The sequence below is a fragment of the Triticum urartu genome, chromosome 1A, assembly GCF_056163025.1.
Source record: "Triticum urartu cultivar PI428250 chromosome 1A, HENAU_Tu73, whole genome shotgun sequence".
Classification (NCBI taxonomy): domain Eukaryota; kingdom Viridiplantae; phylum Streptophyta; class Magnoliopsida; order Poales; family Poaceae; genus Triticum; species Triticum urartu.
Genome location: NC_141873.1, coordinates 383,710,431 through 383,720,660, shown reverse-complemented (window position 1 = coordinate 383,720,660; position 10,230 = coordinate 383,710,431).

Here is a 10,230-nt window from a genome sequence, read left to right as displayed (position 1 = left end):
ACTCCTCCAGCAAGGCCCAACCTTGGTTTTACCATTCGCCACCTAGCCTTTTTTCCCTTGGGAGTCGCGCATCCCGAGGGTCATCTTTATTTTAACTCCCCAGGCCAGTGCTTGTCTAAGTGTTGGTCCGAACTAGAGTCCTTTGCAGCGCCACCTCGGGGAAACTTGAGGGCTGGTTTTAGTTGTACGGAGTGCTCATCTGGTGTTGCCCTGAGAACGAGATATGTGCAGCTCCTATCAGGATGTCGGCGCATCGGGCGGTCTTGATGGACTTGTTTTACCATTGTCGAGGATGTCTTGAAGAACCGGGATACCGAGTCTGATCGGAATGTCTCGGGAGGATGTCTATTCCTTCGTTGACCGTGAGAGCTTGTCATGATCGTGAGGATCAGTGTATTCCTTCGTCTTCCCGCTAGAAGGAATATCCTTCGTTGACCGTGAGAGCTTGTGATGGGCTAAGTTGGGACACCCCTGCAGGGATTTGAACTTTCGAAAGCCGTGCCCGCGGTTATGGGCAGATGGGAATTTGTTAATGTCCGGTTGTAGAAAACCTGAACTTGACCTTAATTAAAATGCATCAACCGCGTGTGTAACCGTGATGGTCTCTTCTCGGCGGAGTCCGGGAAGAGAACACGGTGTTGGAGTTATGCTTGACGTAGGTTGCTATAGGATCACTTCTCGATCATACTTTTATCGATCGTGCTTTGCCTTCTCTTCTCGCTCTCATTTGCGTATGTTAGCCACCATATATGCTAGTCGCTTGCTGCAGCTCCACCTCATACCTTTACCTTACCCATAAGCTTAAATAGTCTTGATCGCGAGGGTGCGAGATTGCTAAGTCCCCGTGGCTCATAGATTCTTCCAAAACCAGCTTGCAGGTGCCGTTGAACAGAGCAGGTGACGCAACCAAGCTCAAGGAGGAGCTCGATGAAGATCTATCCTTTGTGTTGTTTTCGTTCTAGTTGATCAGTAGTGGAGCCCAGTTGGGGTCGATCGGGGACCTTTGTCGCATTTGGGGTTCTTCTTTTATTTTGGTTCCGTAGTCGGACCTTGATTGTATTTGGATGAGGTAATGTTTTATTCATGTATTGTGTGAAGTGGCGATTGTAAGCTAACTATGTTACTCTTTCCCTTATGTATTACATGGTTTGTGTGAAGATTACCTCACTTGCGACATTGCTTTCAATGCGGTTATGCCTCTAAGTCGTGCTTCGACACGTGGGAGATATAGCCGCATCGAGGGCTTGACATCTACGTACCCTCGTAGATCGACAACGGAAGCGTTAGTACAATGTGGTTGATGTAGTCGTACGTCTTCACGGCCCGACCGATCAAGCACCGAAACTACGGCACCTCCGAGTTCTAGCACACGTTCAGCTCGATGGCGATCCCCGGACTCCATCCAGCAAAGTGTCGGGGAAGAGTTCCGTCAGCACGACGGCGTGGTGACGATCTTGATGTACTACCGTCGCAGGGCTTCGCCTAAGCACCGCTACAATATTATCGAGGACTATGGTGGAAGGGGGCACCAGACACGGCTAAGAATATGATCACGTGGATCAACTTGTGTCTCTAGGGGTTCCCCCTGCCTACGTATATAAAGGATCAAAGAGGGGGTGCGGCCGGCCAGGAGAGGGCGCGCCAGGAGGAGTCCTACTCCCTCCGGGAGTAGGATTCCCCCCCCCCCTTTCCTAGTTGGAATAGGATTCGGGAGGGGGGAAAGAGGAGAGAGAGAAGGAAGGGGGGGCGCCGCCCCCCTCTCCTTGTCCTATTCGGACTAGGGGGGAGGGGCGCGCGGCCCAGCCCTGGCCACCTCTCCTCTCTTCCACTAAGGCCCACTAAGGCCCATATACCTCCCGGGGGGTTCCGGTAACCTCCCGGTACTCTGGTAAAATCCCGATTTCACCCAGAACACTTCCGATATCCAAATATAGGCTTCCAACATATCAATCTTTATGTCTCGACCATTTCGAGACTCCTCGTCATGTCCCCGATCCCATCCGGGACTCCGAACTCCTTCGGTACATCAAAACTCATAAACTCATAATATAACTATCATCGAAACCTTAAGCGTGCGGACCCTACGGGTTTGAGAACAATGTATACATGACCGAGACACGTCTCCGGTCAATAACCAATAGCGGAACCTGGATGCTCATATTGGCTCCTACATATTCTACGAAGATCTTTATCGGTCAGACCGCATAACAACATACGTTGTTCCCTTTGTCATCGGTATGTTACTTGCCCGAGATTCGATCGTCGGTATCTTAATACCTAGTTCAATCTCGTTACCGGCAAGTCTCTTTACTCATTCCGTAATACATCATCTCACAACTAACTCATTAGTTGCAATGCTTGCAAGGCTTATGTGATGTGTATTACCGAGAGGGCCCAGAGATACCTCTCCAACAATCGAAGTGACAAATCCTAATCTCGAAATACGCCAACCCAACATGTACCTTTGGAGACACCTGTAGAGCACCTTTATAATCACCCAGTTACGTTGTGACGTTTGGTAGCACACAAAGTGTTCCTCCGGTAAACGGGAGTTTCATAATCTCATAGTCATAGGAACATGTATAAGTCATGAAGAAAGCAATAGCAACATACTAAACGATCGGGTGCTAAGCTAATGGAATGGGTCATGTCAATCAGATCATTCACCTAATGATGTGATCCCGTTAATCAAATAACAACTATTTGTCCATGGTTAGGAAACATAACCATCTTTGATTAACGAGCTAGTCTAGTAGAGGCATACTAGTGACACTCTGTTTGTCTATGTATTCACACATGTATTATGTTTCCGGTTAATACAATTCTAGCATGAATAATAAAAATTTATCATGATATAAGGAAATAAATAATAACTTTATTATTGCCTCTAGGGCATATTTCCTTCAGGATCAACCAGCTGCTTCTTCAAATCCTCAAACGCTGCATCAGCAGCATCACTCCAGACAAAGTTATCTATCTTTTTCATCATCTAAATACAGAGGGATAGCCTTCTCCCCTAACCGGCTTATGAACCGACTTAATGTTGCAATATGACCCGCCAGACGCTGCACATCATTGATACACGCCAGCTTTGCCAGAGAGGTGATAGCTTTCATCTTCTCCGGATTAGCTTCAATTCCTGTGTTAGACACCAAAAAACCCAGGAGCTTGCCTACCGGCACACCAAAAACACACTTGGTCGGGTTAAGCATCATCTTGTAAACCCGGAGATTATCAAAGGTTTCCTTCAAATCATCTATCAGTCTCTCTTTCTCTCCGGATTTCACCACAATATCATCCACATAGGCATGAACATTACGCCCGATTTGGTTATGAAGGCAATTTTGCACACACCTCTGTTAAGTCACCTGGGCACTCTTGAGCCCAAAAGGCATGGACAGATAGCAGAAGGCTCCAAAGGGAGATATGAAAGTCGTCTTCTCCTGGTCCTTAACTGCCATCTTGATCTGATGATAACCAGAATAAGCATCCAAAACACTCAAACGCTCACAACCCGCCGTAGCATCAATAATCTGATCAATACGAGGGAGAGCAAAAGGATCAGCCGGACAAGCCTTATTTAAATCCGTGTAGTCCACACACATATGCCAAGTGCCGTTTTCCTTAAGTACCAGCACCGGATTAGCCAACCACTCAGGATGGAAAACTTCAATGATGAACCCAGCTGCCAAGAGCCAGGCTACTTCCTCTCCAATGGCCTTCCGTCCCTCCTCATCAAAACGGCGAAGAAATTGTTTGACCGGCTTAAACTTTGGATCAATATTAAGAGTGTGCTTAGCGAGTTCTCTCGGTACACCCGGCATGTCTGAAGGCTTCCATGCAAAGATGTCCCGGTTCTCATGGATGAACTCGATGAGTGCGCTTTCCTATTTCGGATCCAGATTAGCACTGATGCTGAACTTCTTGGATGAGTCGCCAGGAACAAAATCAACCATCTTGGTATCATCTACCGACTTAAACTTTAACACCGGATCATGCTCTGTGGTTGGCTTTTCCAAAGACGTCATATCTGTCGGGTCAACATTGTCCTTGTAAAACTTCAACTCCTCTGTTGCACAAACTGACTCAGCATAAGCCGCATCCCCTTCTTCACACTCTAGTGCTATCTTACGGCTCCCGTGTACTGTAATGGTTCCTTTGTGACCCAGCATCTTGAGCTGCAGATACACGTAACACGGCCGCGCCATGAACTTGGCGTAAGCCGGTCGTCCAAACAGAGCGTGATATGGGCTATGGATCTTGACCACTTCAAAGGTCAATGTTTCTGACCTAGAATCATGATAATCCCCAAAAACAACTTCCAGATCTATCTTACCGACTGGATACGCCGACTTACCAGGCACCACGCCATGGAAAACAGTGTTTGACGGCTTAAGATTTTTATCAGTCAACCCCATGCGCCAGAAAGTTTCATAATAAAGGATATTGATGCTGCTCCCTCCGTCCATGAGTACTTTGGTAAACTTATACCCTCCGACCTACGGTGCAACCACCAAAGCAAAATGACCCGGATTATCAACCCGGGGTGGATGATCTTCCTGACTCCACATGATGGGCTGCTCAGATCAACGTAGATAGCGAGGAACTTCCGGCTTAACAACATTGACTAATCTCTTATGCAACTTCTAGTCATGCTTACACAAGCTAGTGGTAAACACATGATATTGCCCACTATTCAACTGCTTCGGGTTGCTCTGGTAACCAGACTGTTGTTGTTGCTGACCCCCTTGATTACTCTGCTGGTTGTAACCACCCTGGTTGTTGTGATTACCTTGATTTCCTTGGAACCCAAAGTTAAAACCGCCACCGCCATAACCCGGACCGTGAGAGCCGGGCCCAGAACCGCCACCTGGCCCATGGCTGTCATGGAAAAGATTTGAATTTTTGTACTCCTTCATGATGTGACAATCCTTCCATAGATGCCTGGATGGTCTTTTTTCGTACCATGTCGTGGGCAGGGCTGATTTAACATACGCTCAAGATTGATGCTGGAACTGCTGGCTTGTGGGGGCGGTTTACCCTTTCGACGATGACCATTATTTCGTGCATTGGTGTTAGCCACAAAGTCAAAACTATTATCAACTTTGCGCTTACCGTTGCCTCCCGGGTTATACTGCTGCCCCTTAGCGTTGCTGCTCGTCTTCCCCTTTCCCACTTTATCGTCATCAGACTCAGGGTCTTTGGTACTATCAGAGTCAACATATTTAACCAGAGCCGCCATGAGTGTGCCCATGTCATTGCAGTGGCGTTTGAGCCGCCCTAATTTCTGCTTCGAGGGCGTGAAACGGCAGTTGTTCTCCAACATCAACACCGCTGAGTCGGCATTGATGCGATCCGACGAGTGTAAGATTGTTGAGACCCGGCGCACCCAATGGGTTGTTGATTCACCATCTTCCTGAACACAGGCAGCTAGATCCATAATCGACATGGGTTGTTTACATGTATCTTTGAAGTTCTGGATTAGTCCTGGCCATCTCAGGCCCGGCCCTGTCGGCCCACCCAGGCCCGACCCTAAAATCCAGGGCCTAGGCCCAATGGGCTTGCCCGTGGACCGGGTTTGGGCCTGAGTTTTGAGCCCACCAGCAGGGACTGGGCGGGCTTGGGCTTGGCATATTGACATTTTAAGGAAGAGGCCCAGCCCACGGCCCTAAGCCCTAAGGGCTTTTTAGGGCTTTTTACCAGATGGGCTGGGCTTGGGCTTGAAAAGTAGGCCTGATGGTAGGGCTTGGGAGGGCCTCGGCCTTAGTTTTCTGCCATGGGCTTTTTTAGGCCCGGCCCAAGCCCGGTCCGGCCCGGCCCATGACTAGATATATTCTGGATAAATCGGGCTTTCAACTTGGCCCATGACCCGATGGAATTGGCAGGGAGCCCCTTCAACCAGGTGCGGGCCGTTCCTTCTAGCATCAGGGGAAAATACTTAGCACACACAGCCTCGCTGACGTCCAGCAACTCCATGGCCATCTCATAACTCTCAATCCATGCCTCATGACTTAAATCAGCTGTATAGTTTGGCACCTTGTGAGGCCCTTTGAAATCTTTGGGCAGACACTCATTACGTAGATCCGAGACCAAGCATGGTACGTCCAAGTTTCTAAAGGTTACCCCTAGATCCACAGAGGTGGTCGGACGAACCAGAGTTGGTTGACGAGCCGTATACTGAGCTGCCAGCTCGGCCTCTCGGCGAGCTCTACCTTGATCCACCACGTCCTGAGCGTTTGCACCACCGCCTGTCGGGTCATGCCCACGGGGCGGGTTACGGTTTCGCCCACTACTTGATACAGCCGGTTCATCAAGATGTCTGATGTAACTTCAGCTCGGGTGAGGGGTGGAATGAATCCTATCACGACTGTAGGAATAAGCCTGTTGATGAGTTAGCGCCATCTGGAGAAGCTCTCTTGCCCTCCGCGTTTCAACCGCCGCCGGCGACTCACCATCATCCGGGATCGCTGCCAGTCGTGACGCCGCAGTGATCATGTTATCCAAGGGGTTAGAATAATGTCCCGGTGGTGTCGGCACATGCTGCGGCGGGTTGGTGTTCTGACGAGGCGGGTCCATTGTACGCGGCTGAACTGGCGTACCAGTCCCAGGTGCTTCGACCTGGTTTGCAACTGCCGGATTACTGGTTCCTGCACCTGGCGTGTTAAAAAGATTCCTCGCCTCATAAACCGAAGGCAGACGAGTCTGATGCCTCCTCCTCATAACTTCATTGGAAGCGTTCTGATCTAACATGAGCCGGAAAGATTGTGACTGAATCCGCTGAGCTTGAGCATCCAAAGTGGTCCACTCTTCAGCCATCCTGGCGCTTTCAGCGTTTAACTCCTCCTTGGCCTATGCTATCTCATCACGCAATTTTGTGATCGCCGCATCGTGCTGATCTTGATCCGTCGGGTTAACCACCGTTGTTAACAGCATCGTCAATTTATCCAGCAAATCGGTTAAATCCTGAGCCGGCGGGCGCTCAGGGCCTCCTGCCCCGGCAGCCGTTGTCGCCCCTGACCCAGAAACCAGCTCCGCCGCAGTTGATGAGTGGTGCACGGGCTGTGTACCGGCCATGAAAATTGCAACCCGATTCGGCGGCTCACAGGGGTCCGAAATACTGTCGCCATCGGAACAGCCCCCAAGCCGGCCGTCTGACAGTTGATACAAAGACTCTGTCTCATCGGTGGATGACCCGCCATCAGAATAAACAACGGTCTCATCACCAAATGCTAGCATGTCCTCAAATTCCACTCCATGGATAAATCCCACGAAGGCACGATTCATGGCAGGCCGAACCCGGGCGGGTCTCTCACGCTGAGCCGTCTCGACGATGTCGGTGCAGATGTCCGGCTCAGGGCCCGGTTCGCTGATCTTGCCGATGAAGACGTGGATTCCACCAAAAGGGACCTGGTACCCGTACTCAATTGAGCCAGCCTCGGGGCCCCAGCCTGCGTCGTCGATGTAGAGCTTGTCGCGGTGACTCTTGGTCATCCGTCCCATGGCGTATCCCTTTATCCCTTCGAAGCTGCCCTTTAAGAACTCGAAACCATCGTGTGATAGCCCCACGGTGGGCGCCAACTGTCGTGGAATTGTCACGACAGATGTCCTAGTGTGAGGACTTAGTCATGGAGCCATCGTGTTGAGGTTAGCTTAAAGGGGTTAATCAGGACAAAGGACACGAGGAGTTTATACTGGTTCGGTCCCTTACGATGAAGGTAAAAGCCTAGTCTAGTTTGTAGTTGGTATTGCTAGGGTTTTGATGAGCAGGGAGCGAATACGCTTGACCCGGCTCTTGATCTGTTGTTTCTTGTCCTAAGCCGCCGCTAGGTCGTCGCCTTATATACATGGGTTGACGCCCTACGGCCCTCAGAGTCCCGGCCAGCTTATACAACGTATCCGGCTCGGTGACCTTTCACATATGCCTTACAATACAAGTTTACATACATGGTGGTTTATACTCATGGGCCTTAAGCCGCCTTCGGGTCTGGGCCCTCTACTAAGCCTATCTATGAATTGCCATGTGACCTTGGGCTTCATTGTGATGAATCTTCATAGGGATGACCCGACCCCTCCTGGGTGGGTCATACCTAATAGTTATATCCCCAACACTACCTCTACATCTGCCGTCGGGATTAGTTTTAGACCTCAACAATTGTTATTTGGTGCCAGCGTTGAGCATAAACATTATATCTGGATCTTGTTCATTGCGAGACGGTTATTCATTTAAATTGGAGAATAATGGTTGTTCTATTTATATGAGTAATATCTTTTATGGCCATGCACCCTTGATGAATGGTCTATTCTTGTTGAATCTTGATCGTAGTGATACACATATTCATAATATTGATGCCAAAAGATGCAAAGTTGATAATGATAGTGCGACATACTTGTGGCACTGCCATTTAGGTCATATTGGTGTAAAGCACATGAAGAAAGTCCATGCGGATGGACTTTTGGAATCACTTGATTATGAATCATTTGATATTGCGAACCATGCCTTATGGGCAAGATGACTAAAACTCCGTTCTCCGGAACAATGGAGCGAGCTAGTGTCTTATTGGAAATAATACATACCGATGTATGCGGTCCGATGAGTGTTGAGGCACGCGGCGGGTATTGTTATTTTCTAACCTTTACATATGATTTGAGAAGATATGGGTATATCTACTTAATGAAACACAAAGCTGAAACATTTGAAAATTTCAAAGAATTCAGAGTGAAGTGGAGAATCATCATAACAAGAAAATTAAGTTTCTACGATCTGATCGTGGAGGTGAATATTTGAGTTATGAGTTTGGCCTTCATTTAAAACAATTTGGAATTGTTTCATAACTCACGCCACCTGGAACACCACAGCGTAATGGTGTGTGCAAACATCATAACCGTACTTTATTAGATATGGTGCATTCTATGATGTCTCTTACCGATTTACCACTATCGTTTTGGGGTTATGCATTAGAGACAGCCGCGTTCTCGTTAAATAGGGCAACATCTAAATCCATTGAGACGACACCATATGAACTATGGTTTGGCAAGAAACCTAAGCCGTCGTTTCTTAAAGTTTGGGGATGCAACACTTATGTCAAAAGGCTTCAGCCTGATAAGCTCGAACCCAAATCGGAGAAGTGCATCTTCATAGGATACCCTAAGGAAACTATTGGGTACACCTTCTACCACAGATCCGGAGGCAAGATCTTTGTTGCCAAGAATGGGTCCTTTCTGGAGAAGGAGTTTCTCTCGAAAGAAGTGAGTGGGAGGAAAGTAGAACTTGATGAGGTAATTGTACCTTTTCTCGAATTGGAAAGTAGCACATCGGAGAAAACTATTCCCATGATGCCTACACCAACTGGAGAGGAAGCTAACGATGATGGTCATGAAACTTCGGATCAAGTTACTGCTGGACCTCGTAGGTCGACCAGAGCATGTTCCACAGAAGAGTGGTATGGTAATCCTGTCCTGAAAGTTATGTTATTAGACCATGGAGAACCTATGAACTATGAAGAAGTTATGCCCAGATTCCGATAAATGGCTTGAAGGCTGAACTCTGAGATAGGATCCATGTATGAGAACAAAGTATGGACTTTGGTGGACTTCCCTGATGATCAGCAAGCCATTGAGAATCAATGGATCTTCAAGAAGAAGACATACACTGATGGTAATGTCACTATCTACAAAGCTCGACTTGTCGTGAAAGTTTTTCGACAAGTTCAAGGAGTTGACTACGATGAGACTTTCTCACCCGTAGCGATGCTTAAGTCTGTACGAATCATGTTAGCAATTGTCACATTTTATAATTATGAAATCTGTCAAATGGACGTAAAAACTGCATTCCTTAATGGATTTCTTAAAGAAGAGTTGTATATGATGCAACCATAGGGTTTTGTCGATCCTAAAGGTGCTAACAAAGTGTGCAAGCTCCAGCGATCCATCTATGGACTGATGCAAGCATCTCAGAGTTGGAATATACGCTTTGATGAGGTGATAAAAGCATATGGTTTTATACAAACTTATGGTGAAGCCTGTATTTACAAGAAAGTGAGTGGGAGCTCTGTAGCATTTATGATATTATATGCGGATGACAAGTTGTTGATTGGAAATGATATAGAATTTCTGGATATCATAAAAGGATACTTGAATACGAATTTTTCAATGAAAGACCTCGGTGAAGCTGCTTATATATTGGGCATCAAGATCTATAGGGATAGATCGAGACGCTTAATAGGACTTCCA